Here is a 25,103-nt window from a genome sequence, read left to right on the forward strand (position 1 = left end):
AAACTGGTAAAAAAAATAAAAACCTAGCAAAAAAATAAATGAGTAAAGTTAGCGACTCAAAGATAAATTCCTAACATTCTTTCTCATAAAAACAAGTTACTAAGCAAATTTATTATGATCTCATGTATCTAAATTCCAATAGGACAGACACGTATATTGCAAATAGGTAGATATGGTGAGATGTGTGAAAACATATCCACCAAAATTTTGAAAGGTGATTGACTTTCCTTGAAATTTTTGGTTTGAAACTTTTTACAACGTACTTCTAATTAAAGCCTATCACAGCATGGGCTTTGGAGTAAGATTCCATTCATATCACAGCTTGCGTTGCCATGTTTTTTAATCCCTCTCATCTTCAGATTCTTCTCTTATTAAGATACAGATAATAACACCTAACACATAGGCCTCTACCACACAGGGATAGTAAATACAATCTCTAAAATGCGAATCCAGGGTTCACTAGTGAGTTCAATAAATGGTAAAGCCATTTGGCTCCAAGAGCTTTTCACACATCCTCGTCAAACTTCCAAAGCAAATGCAAACAGCAAAATCCGTCAAGAAAAACAAAAAACAAAAACAGAAAAACCCTTCAGAGTCTGCATCATGAACTCTGCACACAGAGGTCAAATCAAATCAGAACAACACAGCCCCAGTTATTTCTCCCCCAGGAGACTTCAGATCTCCACGTGCAAGATGAAGATACACAGAAAACAGGGCACAGGGCTCCTGCCCGGAAACTGTGTCCTGTGGGGCTGAGCCACGGAGGAACCCTGTCTGTCAAGTATTTGGCTCACCTGCTTCCATATGTTGTCTACTAACAACCGAGCAATCTGTGTTCCTGTATGCTGTGAGTCATCTAACATACCCACATCGCACGCGTGCCAAATAATGAAATTTTCAGAGTATGCAAATTTAGCAATTTTAACAAGCACTGGCAGATCCGATTCCTTAGTAACCTGATGCAGTGTTAGAAGAAAACAGAACCATAAAAGACAAATTCAGACAGTGCCTAAATGGATTAGGAGCAGTTGCAGGGCTCCACTGGTCTCTCTCCTTAGTCAAAAACTCTCATTAAAATAAATGAGCCTGCTCATTTGAGAAGAAAAAAAAAAGAAAGAAAAAAGGTTTGGGGCATCGAGTTGGAAGAGCAGTTCATTCCCACTCATCAAAAGGAACAGAAATCCTTATCCTACAACACCCACAGCTGCACATCACACTCAACCCATCTCTCCTTATTAATGTTCTTATTAAATGTATTCTGTCCATCGGTGTTCAAGTTCGTCTTTTCCATTCTGAAACGCGACCTTACTTTTCATGTATGAAATGATTCAATTTGCTTATCTGCGTCTAATGCCAAGTTGAGCTCAAAGGGAGGAAAAACATTTGGATGCTTGCTTTGCGGTCACCTAGTAAATTTCAAATTCTCCCCATACCGTGAACACTGCAGCTAGTCTGGTGCTGTTCCTTTCCTTGCAATTCCAAAGCTTCCGGTACTGTTCACATCACTTGGGGCACTGCCGAGTGCCACGTAAGATCTGCTTGCAGTGTAAGAACATGTGGGGAAATTATGTGTTTTTGTCACACCCTATTAAACGGTATTCAAAACACAATGCCCCAGAAACTAAATTGATTGTAGGTTTTATAACCCTTTTCAGGGTAATGGAAACAATTCAGGACCATGAAAGATCCGCATAGCTAGCCACAGCTGTGGGAGTCTTGGACTGCTCAGCTCCGCGGTCCTGTCCTGGCTTTGCTGGCCACAGTTCAGTGGGATTCTATTCTTCCAGATCTTTGACAAATCACTCCAGGTTCATGGCTACCAAGTCTTGCACATTTCATGCAAAGGAGGGGTTTCTTGGAATGCTTCTGAATTGTGTTAGAGGCTGGGAAACGTCAACAGGTACAAAGACAGTTTCAAGCCACTGTGATATCATTCCACGTATAGTACATGTGTTTGCTCTTTCTACACATCCAGCCAAAGCATGCGGATCCAAGCTCAGAAACCAGGAAGCACAGAGTTAAGGGACACACAACTTGTGCATTCCCCCAGCTGTCATACTCGTGTGACTCTTCCAGCCTACCTACTGAAGCCGCAAGCCCGGGACCCAACCGCAAGTTGGAATCACGAGGCTGTTTTCGTGTTTTAAAAATAAAAAGGAGCGAGTCGTCTCCTAGGCTGCCCGGCAACCCTCACCTTCTGAGCTGCCTGGCCAGGCAATGCCTTGATCCTGTCACCTATCATAAGCGATCGCTCACTCAGTCATTACCTGCACTGCATGCTGCTCCATCAGAAAAACATCTGTGAACATTATTTGACAAATTGATCGCTAAATGAGCCATTAGCTGAAGGGGCTTTCAGATTGCCTCTAGGAAGCCAGAGTGGCTGCAGAAGAAAAATGCTTACAGATGCAAAGCAGTGATTAGAAATGGAGAAAGAACCCTTATATCAGCGCTCATGGGACAGCGAGGGGGCCGGTGTGGGAAAGGGGGTGGAGAGGGGGCCATAAACCATGTCTTGCAAGAAAATCCACCTTCTCCAAAGGAAACTGTTTATTAGAAGCAGTAGTAAAACTGCTTAATTCCCTCAGTGCCTCAAGGGAGAAACCTAAGCGTTTGTGAACTGAGAGAGAAGGGAGCCTAGCTGCTGGTGTGCTTGTCAAGAAGAGAAAGCTAGGAAGACAACGTTAGTCATTTTACCATCCGCGCTTGCCAAGAGCCGACAGGTGTGCAGTTTACCATTGTTCTGACATGCAGCCAGATACCGCCAGTTTAGAATTCATCCTCTCCTCCAGTGTGTGGGAGAAAACAGCTGTCTCCCTGGCTCAGGATCCGAGGAGAGGCGAGGGGGGAAGGGTGGGGGTGGGACAGAGACGGGGAAACAGGGACACAGACTCTTCTCCGTTAACATCAGTTCGCGGGGCTTTGTTTCATTCACCAACTGAAAACACACAGTCTTCCGGAGCAATGCATTCCATGTGGGGAGGTTCCCCCCAGGGGGCTCCAAAAATAGCCCACCAACAAGAGATGGAAACTTCACGGTAAATACACGCAGAGAGATGCGTAGGTTACGACCGCCGGTAAGAAGCGGTCACACACCACAGGGCTTACCGGAATGTCTTTTATGAAGCCCGCAGGTTTCGTATTGCTGACAGATGTTTGTGATTTAAAAAAAAAAAAAATCTTGAGTAAAGGAAGGTTATTTTGATCCAAAATGATGTGTTTCCCTGTCTCGCACGGAATGCAAACTATGTCAGTGCCCAGTTGCCTCGAGACCAGAAAGGAAAGCCCCCCAAATGTAAAGAGTGCCAGATGCAGTAGGTTGTGAGACGTTGAGACTGTAGTCAACAAAGTGCCTTTTGGGCTGAGGTATTAAAGGTGTCACCAGATATTCTCCTCTAACAAAGGACAAGAACCAGACATCTGTGCTGAGCCCATGGCTCTCTCGAATGAAAATTTGGTGACTACCAATAAAATCTATGAGGCTTATATTTACAAGGGAGAAAACGTATCCCTTACAACAAGGCATGCAACTTGAGAAACGCTGGCTTTCTCCCAAAAGCCCAGGTATTTTTCTAATAAAAGCAGCAGTCAACTTCAAGCAACCCTAAACTCATGACATAATGGCCCAGTCACACACATAACCCCTTAGGCTCACACTGTAACTCACTAACCCAATCCCGCAACGATCACATAAGCTAGAGGGATTGAATTACCCACCAAAACAAGCCAATTTCAAGTTAAGAACAGAGTCTGCCATCACACGGCCCATTTTGGGGGCAACAAAGCTTAATCCACTTACTTCCTTTACCAAACCCAGACATTACAGTTCACACGCCCGGTAAACACATTCGTAAGAGTTCACATACTTTCTCTCCAGGTTCCGTGACAGAACCGAACCCGGTTCTTCACGCGGCGGAGCCCAGCTGGCTCTTTACAACCTCGCCTTTCTAGGCATTAAGCACCAGGGGAGACGAGAAAGAGGAGAAATCGTGGAGAATGAGGAATGGCAACGAACAAATCCTTTTTCTGTCGTTGAAATAACTTTGTAGGCCCAAGATGGAGCCTCTCCTGCCCAGGGTGTCATCTGAGCAAACCGAAAAACTGGGATTTTCCAGTTCCTGTAAACACGTTGCCTGACCAGAAACGCATTATATGTAGGCAGCCAGTCTCCTGATGCCAAGCCAACTCTGGGCTTAATCACCAAAACAAGGCTGACTGCTGGCCCCAGCCAATCAGATGTTCTCGAGTTCTCTGCTCCTTGTTAATCGTTCTTTATCCTCTAAGAGCTTCCTGCCTTCTAGTTTATTTTGTAGTCCTCTGAAGGAGACTGTCTGCTTCATAAAATGTTTCATAAAGTGTGTTTGCATCATCCAAATTGTTGTTCTTCATCACTTTTTTTCCACACTGTGAAATATTTCCTTACTTTACATTTCCCTTGAGGCCCGGGGCGAGGTCTTTGGAAACTCTTTCCATACAAGATCTCCTCAGAGGGAACCATCAGGAGGTTGGTTGAGAGAGTATAAATTATGAAAAAGAATAAATTACGGTAAGTGGTAAATAACCCACTGAGTGTATGAAATAACCTTTCAAATGAAGCATTTACATGCTTTAAAACATTGTCACGCACTACTGCTTTGGGCCAAGACAGAGTTACAGGGAGCAGATTTACTTCCTGTTAAAATTAAATACAAAATGGAGACCAGCTCTGAGCATTCCCAGAGCAGAAAGAACCATTTAAGCCACATAAGCAAAACTAAATCTATCTTATTTCATGAACGTAAACAAAACCTCAGTTATTTCTTGTAAATGCCTCTGACAATCGTAACGGAAACTTAAATCATCTTCCTAAAAACCATATGAGATAATCCCCTTTAATCAATTCTCTGCCATGTGGAAAACCCCCATTGTAATGACCAATCATTGTAAAGGATAAACAGCTTCTTCATTTTCACGTTCCAGGCCAGCCTGTGACTTCCTGCCTCTGAGCTTCATGTCAGTCAGTCTTTGAATCCAAAGACCCCCAGTTTGCAAACTGCTCTTAATAGGCCCAACAAACCCTCCTAAGTACAATTCGTTGATTTGATGGTTTAGTTTTGCTCTTTCTGAATTTTTGCATTGGAAATGGATTTAATTCTGCTCTTTCTGAATTTCCTACATTAGAAGCGGAACCCAGAGAAGACTTCCCCAACAATTCCGACGCCAGTGAGCAAGCAGGTGCTGTTTAAGAACCCACTGAGTTCACTGCTTTCTTACCCACTCTGGAGTTGGAGGTCTGTCTTAGATTCGGACTCTGCTTTCTTTGTTTTGAAATCTCCGCTTGGATTGTGCGTTCTTGTATTTTGTTTGTTGAGACTTTTTGGTCAGTCACCCTGTTTTGTTCCAAAGAGGAGAAACCACATGATTCCCTGTGTGTCGTAACAGCTGTTAAGGACCAGGATCTCTTGCAGGGAAGGTGTCTTAAGGAAGCTAAAAGAAAAGATGGTTTCCACCTGGTCTACAACTCCTTCTCCACTTCCCTCAAAAACTGCTTCCTATATGTGTGTCGACTCGGGACCAGGATCTTATGCCTTTTTGGAAAAATGGGTGAACTTTTGGATAATTGAAAATGGTAGTAGCCACTTTGGGGAAACTTTCACTTCAGATAATCCACCGCAAGGGGAATCCTTGAAAAGAAAAAAATCTCAGACCTCTGGCAAACAATGGAATCCTTACTTACTTTGATTCGATGGCAGAAGCGGCTGAAAGACAAAATGACTCCTAAAACAGCTTCTCTAAAAGAAGCCTTAAGGCCGCAGGTGACCTCCGCTCGGTCCACCTTCCAGAAACACAATTTGCGTCCAGCTATTCTTTTGAGATTTGTATTATTGTACCTGAGACATGGCTACACATTTTTTAAGGTTTCATTTATTTTTTCAGGGGCGGGGGGTGCCTGTGTGTGTGTGGAGGGGGGCAACGAGAGGAGCATCTGACAGGCTGACAGCAGGGAGCCTGCTGTGGGACCCAAACTCAGGAACCCCTGAGATCACGACCTGAGCCAGAGTCAGAGGCTGAGCCACCCAGGTGCCCCAAGATGGCTAAAATGTCTAAATGAAAGCTACAAGATCTGTTTGTGTCTGTGTTCATGTATATCTATGTATAAATGTACTATGTATGTGTGATACTTTTTAAAGAGTTCTATTTCACTGGCTTCAAGAAAAATCAGTGCTTGCTTGGATCGACTGAGTCTTCCTAAAACTCTGAGAAATGGGGAAAGTCACCCAAGTGTTTTGCAAGTTCGCTTGATCTGAGATAATCTTTGATAAATAAAAGCTGGTTTAAGTTTGTTAGTTTAAGGAAAGTTGGCCTGTCTTCAGAGTTGTCAACTTGGAGTGTAATGCAAATATACAATTCTTTCCACCTGTGCTTATTAGTCAACTTAAGCTCATGTGATCTTTATGTTATAAAATGGGTCAACAAGAAAAGTAACCTCATAGTTAGCTGTTTGATGTCTAATCCAAGTATAATAGTAAAAAAAACGGTTAATTCAAATAGATGTAAATAAGATAAGCTTATACCGAGTTAAACTAAATAATGCATATTCACTGATTACCTTGATCATTTCCAAGAGAGAGTACAGAGGGACAATTGCTAAACATAAGTTACTTTTGGTTTTTAAATTTTTTACAGAGAGACAAAAGATATTTGGGTCTATCAACAAACATGTGTTGTGACAAATATAAAAATTGTACTATGAAAAACATATATCTCTAAGAATTATATATTTCATAATTATACACTTGTAAATTTGTTGACCTACTATAGGATGCTAATAGATAATAATTCACTACTGCCTGCTAATTTCACTATAAATATTATTAATAAAGTTAATAATTAAAACTACGAGAAACTTCTCTTATTAGAGCCAAAGGAAACCACTGTGAATACAACATATGGGAAGAAAATAGGATGTATTTTTATATGAAGAATATGCAAGGAATATAGGATGTGTTTTTGTGAAGGACAAAGACAGTAAAATCTAAAATAAAATTGCTACTTTTTCCATATTAAGAAAGGAAATTACTAAGACAAGATCTAAATGGGTATAAAAAGTTGCAGAAAATCTGTGGAAAGAAATGTTATGAGGTCAAAGCTGGCCAAATTTAATACATTTATTTAAAAGGATATTTTTAATGATGCCAATAATGTGCCAATAAAAGCTAGAGTTTCATTTTCTCTCTGTTAAAGCCACAAAATTTCTTAGATTATTGGTCCACACTTAATAAAAGATGATAAAAGGTTTTTCTTTGTATTTCATGTAATCTGCCTTGGAAACAAAGATTCTTTGTCTTATGAAAATATTTCCTGCGCTCCACATTGCCTTTATCGAGTCTTTGATTACTTAGAAAAACCTAGCCTTTTCTATTTTAAAAGAGCCAAGGTTTTTTTTTTACAGCTATGTAACTTTCTGTATTTGCCTGTAAAATCTTTAAAAAAATTTTTTTTTAACGTTTATTTATTTTTGAGACAGAGAGAGACACAGCATGAACGGGGGAGGGGCAGAGAGAGAGGGAGACACAGAATCGGGAGCAAGCTCCAGGCTCCGAGCTATCAGCCCAGAGCCCGACGCGGGGCTGGAACTCACGAGCTGTGAGATCGTGACCTGAGCCGAAGTCAGACGCTCAACCGACTGAGCCACCCAGGAGCCCCAACCTGTGAAATCTTTTAACTGGCACTTTGGCTGAGTGCATAACCAAGTGTTGTTTCACAGTGAACTGTGATCCTATTTGGTCCAGAATTTTAAATCTTTTGACATTTAAAAAAATTTTTTTTTAATGTTTATTTGTTTCAGAGACAGAGAGACAGAGCATGAGCTGGGCAGGGGCAGAAAGGGAGACAGAATCCGAAGCAGGCTCCAGCCTCTGAGCTGTCAGCACAGAGCCGGACGTGGGGCTCAAACTCATGAGCCGTGAGATCATGACCTGAGCCGAAGTTGATCACTCAACCGACTGAGCCACCCAGGCACCCATAAATCTTTTGACATTTTAAACAAACTTTTCCAAATAAAATTCTGAACAAAGTATTTTTGACATTGAACTAACTGGAATTTTCTGGAGGGTTCCTGGAAGACCTCAAAAGAGTTGCTCTTTTGCTTTATAAAAAAGAAATGTTAATTGATTTAGGCTTATATGATATGTGAAATTGCATGGGAAACAATGTCAAATGAAAAGGAAAGTTTAACCTTCTTAAATTATACTTACATGGGCATACATTGTTCAAGTAAGTGTTCTAGAAATCATATGAAGTTCTTAAAAATCTGGCATGTCCTAGTATAACCTTATCAATACATAATTCCATAGTATTATTTTACAATAGTCTATGTCACAAAAATGTTATTTGTTTCTCAGTTGCATCCTTTTCTTGGTGAACCCTCCCCAGCTATTTAACCAGGATGTTGTGAAGTCTTTGGTCACTTGGTTACTGGTTGACTCTTGATTCTTGTCTAAAAGCATTTGTAATTGACTATAGGCAGACATGCTTCAACTTCAAAGACATTCATGGAAACGACCTTGACAAGTACTCTATAAAATGCAGGGTTCTGATAATTTTATGACAGTAACACTGAACTAGATAGGAATTTCTAAAACTCTAATGGAGGGCTGGCTTGAATCATTAAGCTACTAAACCATGATCAAGCAGAACAAAAATTGATCACATGAAATTTGGGTAAACTGACCAAGATGATTATAATTTTTATGACTTCATTTAAATTACTGCTGGTTCTTTAATGTTTTGTTCTCCAGATTGAATGGATGCTTTTTCTCCTCTCTTTTAAGCCATCTATAACTTCCAGCAATTTGATAAAATATGCATTTGTAAGCGAAAGCTGAAACATTTATCTTGTTCTCCCTACTGGGTCTGTCCAGAATTTAAAAATTCTTATTAAATACTCTTGGTTTTCATATGTATGTATTTACATAAGTTCAGTAAGTATCTGTTCTCCTGGTAACAGGACACAATTAGGCAAGTCCTGGGATGGCTTCCTAGCCTAAAGAGACTTTACAGGTTTAACCGGAGATTTATTCCCACACAATTTTTAACAATTAATGTTGACTTTATTGAGTCAGTAAAGCCTCTTGGTTATTACCAAAGCTTTGCCTGAAATGTCACACTTGAGAATATATCACAATTCTTAGTATATTTATATAAGTGATCAAGCCAAGTTTAATAAAAGTAGACTTATAAACAAATTAGTTTCATTAAAAATGATTAAAAGTGGGATGACTAAAGACAAAATTGTGTATCAGTGGAAAGCTATATAGTATACCTATCAAATTCTCACTATCTTAAGTGTCTTTTCAAGTTTTGTTATCTTAATACCTTCAGAGAAATCCCAACAGATAATATATGGACAAGCTTCATGCCTGTTGCTGGATGGGCTCATCAAGAATGTTCAAGAGAACACCAGATGACATCATCAAAGACCCACACTATAAACCAGGAAAATCGCATCAGATGAAAACTGCCATCTTACTTCTATCTATAGATGCTTAGAACTCAGATATAGAAATTTTCCCAACAGGACACTCTCTGAAGTGAAAAATGGAGTTTAGAATTTACTCCATTAAAAATGTGCTTTTCGGGGAGCCTGGGTGGCGCAGTCGTTGGGCGTCCGACTTCAGCCAGGTCACAATCTCGCGGTCTGTGAGTTCGAGCCCCGCGTCGGGCTCTGGGCTGATGGCTCAGAGCCTGGAGCCTGTTTCCGATTCTGTGTCTCCCTCTCTCTCTGCCCCTCCTCCGTTCATGCTCTGTCTCTCTCTGTCCCAAAAATGAATAAACGTTGGAAAAAAAAAAATGTTTAAAAAAAAAAAGTGCTTTTCTTTCGTTTTCATAGAAATGTCTCATTAAATTATCTGATTGCTCACATAATATAGAAGTCTTATTTAGATGAAACTTATCTGCAACACTGGCTGCTCAAATAAAGCATCCTTGTGTTCATCCTGTCCTAACTAATCATGAGAATAAATGATTGCTAATACATCACGTTGCTTCTATGTAAATAACTAAAAAAACAAAACAAAAACAAATTGACTTGAAAAAGCAAAAGGCAAAATCTCATTTTGATTTTAATCCATTTTAGTTATTGAACTGGTTAAATCTTAGCCCCTGGAAATCTCTACTCTGGGGAATGTTTTTTCAGTCTTTATTTTTCTTTTGATAACCATATTAATCTCTCTAGTGTACTGTATCTTTACAAGGGTTTTAAATGTCTTTCAGCAGCCACTCATACAACAAATGATACTCATCAGGATTAGACAACCTGAAAGAACTCAGTGGTCTGACTACCCATGTCCATGATGATGGTACATCTGTTGGTAACAGCAATTACATGACCCTCTGTCCCGAGAACTCAACCAGAAGAAACAAGGAGCATGAAACTCTTTGGCATCAAACAGTGGGAACTGAGAGTAACTGTACTAGTTGGTCATACTCTTAGCCTCTTGAGGACATGACTAAAAATGAGAGATGTTTTGAAATTGAATACAAAATGGAGGCTGGACTTGAGACTTCTCAGGGCATAAAAAACCCATGTAAGCCACATAAACAAACTATATCTATCCTACTTTGTGAACATAAAACTTCACTTCGGTAATTTCTTGTAAATGCCTCTGACAATCATAAAAAAAACTGAAGTCGTCTTCATAAAAATGATATGAGATAATCACTTTTAAACAATCCCCTGTTGTCTGGAAACTCCCATTGTAATAACCAATCACTGAAAAAGGGTAAACAATTTCCTCATTTGTACTTTTAAGCCATCCTATAAGTTCACTCCCGGGAGCTTGGTATCAGTCTGTGAACTTTAAAGCTGCCAGTGTGGGCAGCTATTCTTATATGCACAATACCTATTCTTATATGCACAATAAACTCTTACCAAGTACTATCTATTGACTTACTTAGTTGTTAAATACTATTTACTTACTTATTTTGTTATTAAACTATTTCTCGAACATTATTGTTTGAATGTTGCTATATCTGGATTTTTGACACCACCTGCTTGTGACAGGTAAAACACCAGACAAAATATGAAACATCAGACTTTAGTATTCAAATAATAAATTCCAAGCGTGACGAGGAGAGCAAGTAAAGATGACACTAAGTGTGTTAGAAGGAAGTCAACACTTAATGTTTTGAGAGACATAAATGTGATCCGTTGCCTAACACAGTCTCTGGCACATAGAAAGAGTTTAACAAATAGATGTTTGTGGGGTCCATGAAATTTAATCGCTAACAAAAAATGACAAAGTTTTCTTAGGATCCATCAGAGTGGGGCCATTAGATATAAATAAGAGTCATCACAGTATTGAGAGAAAATGATGGTGTTAGTCACAGGATAAACAGGTGGTTCAGAGGTGAGAAGGAAAGTCCCAGGTGATAATGATGACGGTACACGTCAAGAAGGCAGTGAGAGATCTGGAGAATTCATGAGTCAAAGACGGTATGTTTTAAAGCCAACAGATTAAAATCAGCCAAGAAAGACAGGGCAAGTGTAACCCTGAGCACTTAATTAGAAGTTCCTCTTAAGGAAAGAGGGGGAAATGGCAGGAAGGAGTTTAAATATTTCAGAAATTTAAATAATTTAATAAGTTAATATGTCCTGTTAAAAGTTAGTAAGTCTCAGATAAGTTTAAAAAGTAGAAAGGACTCCAAAGAACGGAAAATGATCCCCCTCCCTGCACACCCTCTCCTCAAGAAGAAAAGTTCTCAGGCCAAAAAACATGGCCACGTCCCTGGAGATGAAGTCAAAACACCAAACGATATTTTGTTTTCCACTTGTCAGATGGACAATTGTTTTAAAGTAATGAGGTTAGAGTGGAAGAGAGCCAAAGCATAAGAGACTCTTAAAAACTGAGAACAAACTGAGGGTTGATGGGGGGTGGCAGGGAGGGGGGGGTGGGTGATGGGTATTGAGGAGGGCACCTTTGGGGATGAGCACTGGGTGTGGTGTGGAAACCAATTTGACAATAAACTTCCTATACTGAAAAAATAAATAAATAAATAAATAAATAAATAAAGTATTGACCATATCAAGTGCTGGTGAGAAAGTGGAGAGGGGAGTCCTTTCATATATTTCTGGGGGTGGGCTGTGAGATATACCTGATACAGCCACACCAGAGAGCCACGGGAAGATTCCACTTAGCGCGCAAATACGCATATTCCACAATTCAGGGATTCCATTTACTGGTACACCTGATAGAAACTCTTCCATATGTTCTCAAGAATATGGAATGAGGCAGTCCACAGGCATATAGCAAAACACAATCAGATACGTGGCTTGGACAAAGATCCACTTCCCAATGTAGTTTATAATAGATAGTGGAAAATGAGCAACTATATCAATGCCCATCAATAACTAATATACAAATAAAGCGTGGCGTATAATTATATGACAGAATTCAATTTAGCAGTTAAGAGGAAAGAACACGATCTGCATATACCAACAAGATTGGATTTTTTGAAAACACTGTGACTTTAAAATGGGTAGAATGCTATGTAAAGTAGGACATCATTTATATAAATTTAAAATCACCAAAATCCTACTGTTTATAGTTGACGAGCGATAGACATGTACGTGAAAGCATAAGCAAGAGATAAGAACAGCACCAAACTCAGGATAGTGGGTGCTTCAGGAGAGTCTAGGGAAAACAGGTGTTGGTTCAGAGACCTTTAGCTCTGTGATATTTTATTTCTTAATTACTTTGAAAAAAATTTTTTTAATGTTTACTTACTTTTGAGAGAGAGAAAATGACAGAGAGTGAGCGGGGAGGGTATCAGAGAGAAGGAGACACAGAACCCGAAGTAGGCTCCAGGCTCCATGCTGTCAGCACAAAGCCCGATGCTGGGCTTGAACCCATGAACCTAGAGTTCATGACCTGAGCCAAAGTCAGACGCTTAACTGACTGAGCCACCCAGGTGCCCTGTCTTTCTCTTTTTCTTAAGAAATAAAATAGCACAGGGGCACCTGGGTGGCTCAGTCAGTTAGGCGTCCGACTTTGACCCAGGTCATGATTGCATCATTCATGAGTTCAAGCCCTGCGTCGGGCCCTGTGCTGACAGCCTGGAGCCTGCTTCAGATTCTGTGTCTCCCTCTCTCTCTGCCCCTCCCCCACTTGTGCTCTGTCTCTCCCCCCCCCCAAAAAAAATTTTTTTAAGAGAAAAGATGAAAATGCCAACATTTACGAAGCCTCAGTTGTGGGCATATGTGTTTATTATATTTGTATTCCCTTCCGTGTACAAAAATTTTTGAAAGAGAAATCCATAGAAGGCAAGTCATAATGAAAGAAAAAAACTCAATCATTTTGGGATAAGAATTCATGAAGCTGTTCCATTGGTTTGGAGAACAGTTTATATCTAGAGCCAAAGTATGATCCCAATGAGACAGAAAGTATGGGATTTTTTACAAGTGTGAATAAGGCAGGAAAAATATATATACAGCATCTGGCTTAAATGAGGTATATTCAGAAATCCCCAAGAAGGGAATTCCTAGATTCCCTCTTGACACAGTAGAAAACCTACTGTAAGCCCCAGTTCGTCCCCTTAGGGCTCAGGGTTGCTTCCCTTTTCACGTTCTCAAGGAACGTTCTATTTCTTTCTCTTCTTTCCCTCCTCCATAGTTAATCTCTCACACCTTACCTGGGATCATCTCCATCAACCCATGAACATGGGCTTGTGTGTCTCCATTTCAAAAATTCTTCCTTGACTTCAACTGGCCTTCTGGCAACTGCCCTCTTTCTATACTTCCTTTGATAGCCATTTGTAACCTTTGAGCTCACTGTCTCCACCTCCTCACCTACTATTCATGCATTCTTGAGTAGTCCCTATCCTGCCACTGGAGTGCTCTCATTGCCGACCTCAGTGAACACTTCTCTGTCTCCATCATACCCAACCTTCCCTGGCTCCATTCTCCCTGAAAAGGTCTCGTTCAGTCTGGTATCTTAAATGTCTCCAACATGCTCGTGATGCCCAAAGTTTTTTTGCAGTCCACGCCTTAATCCTCCACATTTGCTTCTGTGGAACTGTGAACTTTGTCTTTCTACGTGGTTTGTGGTAGGTGTCAAACTCTATTCCCCACCCCACATGTCCCAGTTATCTCCAGTCCCACAATCCCCAAAAGTGCTTAAGCATGTGTGATCCTTCCTTTTTGATAGACCCCATGCTCATGACCTCTTTAAATTCTGTCCTTTGTGTTTCTAGCATCTGTCTAGAATCCCTTCACTCCCTTCCATCCCTTCAACCCCCATCCTGATCCAAACTACCCGTATCCCTGCTCAGATCATTACAAAAGTTCTCTGACGTGTGTACTGTCACCCCTGCCCTCTACGACCTATCTACCATCCACGTCACAGACACAAAGATCTTCCCAAGGTACAAATCATGTTACTCCAAACCCTAAATCTTTCAAAGCTTCCCATTAACCTTAGAATAAATTCTGAATCCTTTAAATGGCCTCCATGGCGCTGTGTGATCTAGTTACTGATTTCCGTCCCAACTTCAATGTGCACCACCTCTTAACCTCCCTTGCCACATTTGTACCTCAGTGTCCTTTCTATTCACTGAAGGTAACAATCTCTCTCACCTCCTTTGTATCTGCCAATGCTTCTCTGACCTCCTCGTAGGTCTTCCCATCACTGGCTTCGCATTATCTTTCCTATCTCGGATCAAAGAACGCCTACACGGAGGCCATGTGTACCTATTGTGGACACTGTTTCCTCCCTGAGATTCCTCAAGATTGTGACTTGTTTTGTATAACTGAATTGAATGATACCGTGTTCAAGTGAATAGGATAGAGAGAAGGCAGGGGAACATGAATTGTTGGAAGCAGTAGTTCTCAACCCTGAGTGCACACTGGATGCAAGAATCACCCAAACCAACTGAACAAGTATCTCTAAGAATCCAGCAAGGGAACCAGTCTTTTTACGACCCATTCCCCCTCCCTAGGCCAGTCGGACATGCCACCAGGGTTGAGGGTTAGTGACTTAGTGAAGATCACTAGTGTCCTAATTCTCTCCCCTTTGATCGACTGTATACTCTTCAGCCTCTGCAGAGTCACAGTCACCTTAGAAACAATTTTAAAGGCCACTTCCCAAGTCACAGCCTAGGCACTTGGACCGGAAGCCCTGAAGATGCTTCCTAGGCATTGGTAGTTCAAACCCACCCCCAGGTGATTCTGATAGGCACTCGTGGTTTTGTTTTGCGGCTGTTTGGAGATCATAAGTTTCTCCTCCTTGAGCATGCAGAACACAGAGGTGAGAAATACTCCACTCAACATCTGTCCTCATTCTCTAATGGAATCCTTTTTCTCCCCCAACATCAAGGCAGATCTAACATCAGAGACCATCCATTACTGGCTTTGGAACATACAAAACCGTAGCCCTATTTGTACCCTCTCTACCATTTCCATTTGAAAGTTTCAGCAAGAGTTTCCTGGTACATATATGGTTGCCTTTGCTGCCTCAGCTAAAATGTACATCAAAGGGGACCATTCAGTAAAAGATTAACTCAGCAGGCCCAGGATGCTCAAACCCTGCACCTATCAGAGAGAGGCCTATCCTCAGGACTGGCCCTTGACTCACTCCTGGGAGATGAACTCTGAGCCTTGGAATATCTTCCTTGATGAGAGTGTTTTGTGTGCCTGAGGCCTTGGGCACCGTATCTGTTTGCCCAGAGAGCTTTTGCTAAAATGTGTCTTATGGCAAATGCTGGTTTTTCGATGTCTGAGACCTCTAGGGGGCAGGAGATAGCCTGAGTAGCTAAGGTCACACAGGTGCTATATATATGCTATGACTGACCCCATGATGAACCACATGGACACCAAGGCTCAAGTAAGGTTGCCTACATGGCAATATTGCACACGTGTTGTCACACATCATTGGGAGAGGTGAGTTGCTCCCTGTACATCTCCACGGGGAGGAGCCCTCTAGAATCTAGCGCCCGGTTTCTCCTGAACTTCACCTGTATGCTCTTTTCCTTTGCTGATTTTGAACTGCTTCCTTTGTCTGTAACACACCATAAATGTGAGTTCTCTGAGTCCTTCCAGGGAATCATGAAGCCCGACACTGGTCCTGAGTCCTGGTAACTCCTTGTTTCAACCATGTGGCCCTCTGAAAGTTTGTTCTTTAATTGGTTATTCATTACTTAGAAAATGCTTTACTCAGAGAAACAATGATACAGCGCGATTCATTTCTAGGTCGCTAACAAAAATACCCGTCCCTTTAAATCATCATGAAGTAGAAATTAATATAGAACAGGGTTATTTTCTTCAGTAACCTTCATTTGACAATTACCACTGCTTATTCTGCCTTGTGTTCTTCTGCTCCTTACACTTAATTCCTTAAAAAATATTGGGGCGGCAGGGGTGGGGGCACCAGGTGGCTCAATTGGTTAGGCGTCCAACTCTTGATTTCAGCTTGGGTCGTGATCCCACGGTTCATGGGATCAAGCCTCGTGCTGGGCTCCACAATAACACTACAGACCCTGCTTGGGATTCTCTCTCTCCCTCTCTCTCTCTCTGCCCCTTTCCCACTTGCACGCTCTTTCTGTCTCAAAAAGAAACAAACTTAAAAACATGCATATCTTGACTGCACCAAGGATTAACAAAACAACATTGGCAAGCCAGCCCGGGACCCTAAGATTCCTTTTTTAATCTGATTTAAACATGATTTCTTTGGGGAAATACATTGCGTAACAGACAGGACAAAAGACAGACGACAGGTCAAGGAACTCTTACCTCCAAACACCTCCTCCCACTGTCAGGCAGTTACCAGTAGCCACCGTGCCTCCATCAAAAAAGTGCCAATTTGTTCTGGTTGCAGTTCTGTGATGCTGACCACTGAGACTTCGGGCCACCGGGCCTTACCCTGCCCAATAGGAAAGATTATCAGTTAGCAAGAAACAGAACTGCTTTGCCATTTCTTTCTTCTTCATGCCTGTAAAACATATTCCTCTCTCCCCAGTTCTGGGTGAGTCTACATCAGTCATATTTCATATGCAGTTATTTTATGTGCAAGTCAGAGACCTGAAACTCGGATTTACAATGAACTGCGTCTCAAACTTAATATCAAACTATGTCATTGAGGGGCGCCTGGGTGGCTCAGTCAGTTAAGCGTCCGACTTCGGCTCAGGTCATGATCTCACGGGGTTCGTGGGTTTGAGCCCACGTTGGGCTCTGTGCTGACAGCCCAGAGCCTGGAGCCTGCTTGGGATTCTGTGTCTCCCTCTCTCTCTGCCCCTCTCCCGCTCACGTTCTCTCTCTCTCTCTCAAAAATAAACATTAAAGCATAATTTTAAATATGCAATTGATATAAATTCCCTCTGAGGGCTTTTCTCATGATTAATTCATAATTCTGAAGAAAACTCAAAAGTTCATGCCCACCTCATGAGGCATACATGAAGCTCTTGAAGGCCATCAGATGCTAATTCCTGAAATTGCCCTTTAATTTCGCTGGAGCCCCTCCACCCAGGACTCCTAGGAGTTCATAGACGAGTCACAGATATTTTTCACTCATTACTCCAATGGCCACAGAGAATGGAGTGATGCACTTTGAAGATCAAGAAGGGACCTTCTTCAAGGAGGAAGCCAAAGGAACAGAAGCAGCCACTAGAAGCTGAAAAAGACAGGGAGACCTATTATCCCCTCACAGCCTCCAGAAGGAACCAGCCTTGCCGACACCTTTGATGTTAGCCGGTGAGACTGATTTCAGACTTCTGACTTCCAAAACCTTATGAAAATAAATGTACGGTGTTGCAAGTTACCAAGTTTACGGTAACTCCTTATAGCAACAACAGAAAACTAATATGCCGTATTTACAGGCCTTCTGTGCGGAAAGAAGCATTAAATTCTGTTCAGACTGGGGCGGGGGAAGCTCTGAAAAAAACATAGATTAAATTCATTCATTCAAAAGCTCTTTTACACCTAGCCTGGCTTTCAGAGGGCTTATCTTAATTTAGAGGCAAAAAATCCCAGGAAGGAAAAAATAGCATTTGGTAAATTTTTAAAATTATCACTTATCCTAAAGATATTTGCCATGGCTAGAGACAGTCTTTGTGGGGCAATTGGCCTTTAAATAGAGAAAATAATGATCCAAGTTTCAGATTCCTGCATTAGGGTTTATTACATGTAATGTCTGGGTTATATTAAACTCCTGGAAATCAGGGTTTGTAATGGAATAGCTGACAGACCCTTAACTTTAATAGCCTTTCCAAGTACTGCAATAGTGAGCATTACTTTTTAATGTCATAAAATGATGGTTAAAACACTACAGAATTTTCTCAAGACAGATAAGCAGGTGTTCAAGAGAGCAGAACTATTTAAACTTCATTGATTTATGGTCTCTCTTATATTGAAGGCCAAAAGTTTTATTGAATTCCCACAATAGATACCCTGAACTTAATTTTCCAAAATAGGAGGACTAGTTCAGCGTCCCCCATATGTATTAATTTCTTCATTTGAACACTCGCGCTTCTGTGTTTTTTGAAGTTACTACGTGTAATGAAATAGAAGCCACAGCCAAATGTAGAATCACTTACTCTTTTTATTGGTTGACTTTTCCAAGTGCATTGTGTATAATAAAACCCAATGCATAGCTACTAAATCATATAATCTAGGAACACAAGCCCCCCACTAATCATTTAATCTGCACAATATTTCTGTCACTCTTTATAATTGTGAATATGACCTAGCTTCTTATTTAGCGTGAAAGAATGTCAAGGCATTTGTCAGAACCCTTCTCCCTCTAGCTGCCTGTTCAGCCCACCCCAAATCCAATATCTCCAATCTTTATGCTGCCTGACGGAAAGTAAAGTGGCTATCAGAAAAACCCCAATAAACTATCAAACATTTTATATGTGTTAGCATTTTCTGCTGGTTTACATAAAAATCAATACTTTTATAATGGTAGGACCCAACCCTAGTGATTTAGTGAAAGTGATATTTACTGTGGAATAAAACAGAAATACCATTAGCTCTCAAAGCCAAATTACATTAGAGAGAGCTAGAAGCAAAATAATTACTATTATTTAGACGTGTGGCTACCAAAGCATCTGATATCCCAACTTATCTTTAGCACTGACTGTAATAGCTATAAATTCCTTTTCTGGAAAAATGGTTGGAAGGCGAGGCAGGCAGTGTTTGAACAGATACATGGCTCACAGTGCATTCACTCCTCTGCTTCCTTCTTTATGTGTCCAGGCTCAGATAACATGAGTCAAACCGAGAAAATAAAGGTGTCAGAGCCACACCAGGAATAAAATGGCAATGCAGTCAATGATATTGTAATAGAGATGTTTCTGGACAGACGGTAGCGACACGAGTGGTAAACATAGCATAATGTATAAACTTCTCAAATCCCTGCGCTGTTTACCTGAAACCAATGTGACATTGTATGTCAACCATACTGAAAAAAAAAAGAATAAAATGGTAATATGTGATCAAAAACTTAAAAACTTAGCCAGTAACAGTTCAGGGAACCTAGGAGCACTCAGTTGAATCAACATATCTATGTGACATCTACCTGTGCGAACAAGGTTGAAACCATTCGAAAATTTTATCAAAGATGCGTCCCTTTAAAAATAAATGTCAATATAAAGTTGTTTAAAACTGATGCATTCAATGCCAGAGTGTACTTTGATACACTTTTGACAAAATCGTTTATAATATTTAGTCAAAATCAATGTGTTTCATTGAAATTTCTCATAGTTCATTCAATTTCAAACATCAAGGAATGTGACTGAAAGGGAAGCCTCAATTTTTGAATACCTAAGAGAAGTTACACAAAACTACGTAACTTTCTTCTTGGTCATATCGTAAAACATATGGAGGGTTAATTTATACACAGTATTATTTATTATTGTTTATAAGATTCTGTTTTGGGTTTGTTTAAAACATCATTCACCACAAGTAAGATCAAACTGAACTGTCCTCACAGAAAGAGACGGTTGATGGGGCACCCGGGTGGCTCAGTCAGTTAAGCGTCTGACTTCATTTCAGGTCATGATCTCACAGTTCGTGAGTTCAAGCCCCTCGTCAGGCTCTATGCTGACAGCTCAGAGACTGGTGCCTGCTCGGGATTCTATGTCTCCCTGTCTCTCTGCCCCGCCCCATTCTCTCTCTCTCTCTCTCTCTCTCTCTCTCTCTCTCTCTCTCTCTCAAAAATAAAGATTAAAAAATATTTTTTTAAAAAAAGAAATAGCGAGTTGTTTGACCAGATGCACTTAAGCTTATTCTCCCATCTGCTCTGTCCAGTGAAATGTATGTTTCCAGAGCAGTGAGAAGACCACAGCTATGGGGAGCTGGAATTCCACCCCTCTGCCTCTTCATCTGTTACCCGAATAACTCTGCAAGAAGGCCGATATCGTTTTGCCGCATAAAAATATTTGTTTGTTAAATTTTCCACCATCACGCCCCTTTCTTCTACAGGCAATTTCTATCATCACCTGTCCTAAAATAATCCTACAGCTTCAAAATTGTGCTTGGATACTTACTAACAAGAGTTTTCTAACTCAGTAAACCTTCGACATGCTTTTCCTCTGAAGTGAAATATCAGACTGTGACCATCAGAAGTCTCTTATTCTTTTCACATTAATGTGGAATTTCTAGGGATGGAAGAAGGGCTACCTTGCCTTTTCATTTTGAAATATAGAGGAGAAAGTAATGAAAGGCCACATTTGCAATTTATCTAATTTGAAATGTCAGGTAATTATGTAATAATTCTAAAATTAAATGCTGAGGTTATAGGCTCATGCTTTGGAAGTTGATAATTATATGGTTGTCCCAGACAATCCACATTGATAAAAGGAAATTTTAATAGCAAGTATGCTACAAGGGTGACTTTCTTCTTTAGCAACCTTATCTAGTATTTTCAAGACAAATAGAAAGAAAAATAGAAAGTTGATAGATAGAAATCAAAATATAGGCATACGAATGTTATTATAAACTGTCACTTGAATCAACTGGCTGAGAAAGACAACCATATTCCTCCGATAGAAACAACTGTTGGGTTTTTTGTTTTCTTTTTTAGGAAACTACCTTAATAACCTGATAACATCTGAACTGTGGGCCCACGATATAAGGACAAAGCTAAGGGGAAAAAAGATTTAAATTCCTCTGTGTAATGAAGTAAGAGAGAATGTGGAGTTATCCACCAAGGCTTTGAGAAAGGAGTTGGGACCATAAAAGAGGAAACAGGAAGAAGGGTCAAGAAGGAGGAACTAGGCAACATGGCAGAGAGCCAGGGTTCCAAGAGGGGCATTGCTGCACAAGAATTGTACGCAAATTTCCAAGAATGATATTGCAACTGAAAAATTCTTTCTACCTATGTGGTATGGCTTCTTTACTGTTCCCTAATCCTTTAGCAAAAGGCTGTTCTAGGCAGGGACACTGGCGAACTGAGCTGACCCCCAAGGAGTAGCTACACAATGGATCCAGGAAAGAGTAGTGAAAGCAAGGAGTAAAGCGAGCTAATAACTGATGGGAGACAATCCCCACCTCCCACACGGACAACAGGAAGTTGCATCTTGCAGGGGTGCCAAGAGGGGAGGGAGAGGCTACATCCTGCCATCTAGAACGAAGGTCTATTTAGTCAGCAGACAAGGAAGCCATGTTGGCAGAGAAGAGGGTTCCAACCAGAACCTGAACTCTGTCTTTCCCTGGAGGTGAGAAATGTCTGGGAGTGTCGGGAAAACCAGGAATGCAGGCATGAAAGAAACCAGTCCCATTGAGGAACTATTTGAGGAAAGAGTGTGCCTTTGACTTCTTGTCAGCATAGAAACATGCTCACATCCCTACCACTTAAACACACACACAAACACACTCCACTCTATCTAGGCTTTAATAACCATACCGATTTGCTCCTCATCAGAGTCCTATATTTTAGAAAAGTTGCCTACAAAAATCTCTCCGCCTCCCCACCTTACATCTTCTTTTTAATCCCTAGCAACCAGCTTCTGTTATCACTGCTTCTGCAAAATTGATTTCAAGAAGTTCACAAAATGACCACCTTTGAAACTCCATACAGTGAATATCATTGAATCATTGTCTGTTTTCACATAAAGACAGAGACCTAAACAATTAATTTTGAAAAATAAAAAAGTTACTGATCAGGGGTTTCAATTTAACAAGTAAAGACAATTTCTTATTTACATAATGGGTTTCTTTTTGTAAAAAACTGACACTAACAGGGCACCTGGGGGGCTCAGTCGGTTAAGCTTCGACTCTTGGTTTGGCTCAGGTCACGACCTCACGCTTTGTGATTTCAAGCCTTGAGTCAGGCTCCATGCTGACAGTGTGGAGTCTACTTGGGATTCTCTCTCCCCCTCTCTCTGCCCCTTCCCTACTCGCACATGCATGCCCTCTCTCTCTCAAAATAAATAAAGAAATATTTTAAAAAATGAATCGCCAAAGAGATATTTGGACTAAAATATAACTTTGGAAATCATGAGAGTATAGGAAATCAGTGGAAACATGTATATGATGATTGAGTCTCTCCTTTCCTGTATTTACCTTCGCCATGTGAAACTATAAGAACGTAACGTGGTTGACTAGGACTGAAGACTCTCCAAGTCTTGATGAGGAGAGAATAAAAGGGACCCGGTTGGAGCTTCAGAAGTCATGTGAAGACTACATTGCAGATGCATCATCTACATGCATCTATAAACATTGAGAGAGAGGGACCAGAACTAACTAATAGAACAAGTGACCTCAGAAGAACCAAAGATGATTCATAACAAAAAGGAGAAGAGTTTAAAACATCTTATTGCTGTCATCAGATCTTTTTTTTTTTTAATTTTTTTTCAACATTTATTTATTTTTGGGACAGAGAGAGACAGAGCATGAACGGGGGAGGGGCAGAGAGAGAGGGAGACACAGAATCGGAAACAGGCTCCAGGCTCTGAGCCATCAGCCCAGAGCCTGACGCGGGGCTCGAACTCACGGACCGCGAGATCATGACCTGGCTGAAGTCGGACGCTCAACCGACTGCGCCACCCAGGCGCCCCCATCAGATCTTTGAGAGTACATTACATCCATTACAAATAAAATACAATAAAAGCCGAAGCTGTTATGACAGGAACAATCAGTAGACAAGAAAATATTCCTCAAAATGAACACTATTGGTATCAAAATTAAAAATCCAATAGAAGTTCTGGAAGAAAAACCTGAGCAAATTTCCCAGGATGTAGAGTGAAAAGGTGGAAATGGGATGGATGAGAAAAAGCAGTTGAAGACATGAACTACCGATGCAGGAGACCCAACATCCAAATAGTTTACCCAAAATGCATTGAGATGCTCCCAGTGGCTTCTTGATTTCTTTGGAGATAAATAATGTGATCGTCCTCATGCACCCCCACCTAATCAGCTGCAGAAACCTGTATTTGAGTTCAAATCAATAAATTCAATCCAATGCACTGACTTAAAGTTCTTTGGGTAAAGCCCCATCCTTTTGATTTCCTCTCCTTCCCTCTGGTCCCCCAAGATGGCAGCTGGGGGAGAAAAGGTGTGACACATCTGTGGCTTCAAGGCGGCATGAGACAGGACAAGACAGCTCTTCATATCCATGGGTGTAGCATCCCCCAGACTCTTGTTCCTCTCTACTGCAGATCCCCGGGATTGGGGGATCCCAGGACTGCCGGTTGTTTTAGTTGACCTTATTGTGTCTCTGAGTATTCTAGAACATGCCATCGTTGTCTATTCCTGGTCTCTTTTTGGCTAAGTAAGGGCCAGGCTTGCTGGTGCTCCCCGGGTGGGGTGGCCTCACTCCAGTTCTAAAAGGCATGTGGAATTCTCTGAGTCTCCTCTTTGTATTATTCCTGGTCCTCATAGCTTGGCTTACGCTCCTGGGGCTCCTCACCCCTTGCCACAACGGGCTGGGCTTGCAACTCAGCCAACTTCCATAGGTCTTCTGGGAACTCAGTATTATTCAGAAAATAAACCCTGGCGACCTCATCCAAACAATGCTGGGCCACTGAGCTTACCTTACTGCTGCCAACCCCCAAAGTGTTGCCTTCCCCCACGAAGTTTATTGAACACCCTGTTCTACTGGCCCAATCAAGGAATAAGCATTCACCTCAACTATTTAACATAATCTCCCCAGTGTAGCGAAACCCCCAGAGTACATCTCCCACCATTGTCTCCTGTATTCAACAGTCAACCTTTAGGAACCAGAGGTACAGGTTTGGGGCATCCACTCTTTCTAGTTGAACTCTTCTTTGCCCTGTTTTAGGCATATAATTCTCTACGGTCTCATCCACCCCACCTGCCTTTTGATGCATTAGAGAGATAGGTAAAGCAATTTACAAAGTCTCTATCTCTCTCAGAGATCTCCAGATTTCAAGCCTGTCATTCTGCTTTGACTTCAAGTATCCCTTGTAAGTATCAGAAGCTGAATATCGTCTCATTTTTGTCTCTTTGCATTTCTACTGTAAAAATTCTAATCCTACTCCCCTAGGCAAATTGATACTTCAATTTAACAAGAGAAAGGGCCAAATGGGAGAGAACATTAATATATTTAAAAATATAAACCCCTCTTAAATTAACATACTCTCTTGAGAACCTAAAAGATTTTCTTGAACTTTAATGGTTACCTCTGGAAGTACAGCTGGGGGAGTGAGAACCGACTGGGGAATATACAGTTGTAATTTTTCTTATGCCTCATCATATGCATCACTTTAATAATGTATTTTATTTTATTTTGAGAGAAAATGAGAGTGTGAGCACAACTGGGGGAGAGGGAGGGGCAGAGGAAGAGAGAGAGAGAAACTTAAGGGGGCTCCTCACTAAGCACGGAGCCTGATGTAGGGCTCGTTCACACGACCCTGAGATCATGACCTGAGCTGAAATCAAGAGTCAGGTGCTTAACTGACTAAGCCACCCAGTTGCCCCAATTACTTTAGTATTTTAATTAAGACGATTATACCATGGGGAACTGGGAAAATATCCGTCCTATACTTTGAGCAAAGAAGATCCCTTTGTCCGACAAGAGTCACTTCTTCCACACCAGAAAGATGGTGGTGGTAGAAAGTGGCAAACAACCTCGGTGTTCAGTGGAAATAGTGATTTCTTGGGAGATATTGAT

This window comes from Puma concolor, chromosome A1 (assembly GCF_028749965.1).
Source record: "Puma concolor isolate L17-30 chromosome A1, mPumCon1.1.hap2, whole genome shotgun sequence".
Taxonomy (NCBI): Eukaryota; Metazoa; Chordata; class Mammalia; order Carnivora; family Felidae; genus Puma; species Puma concolor.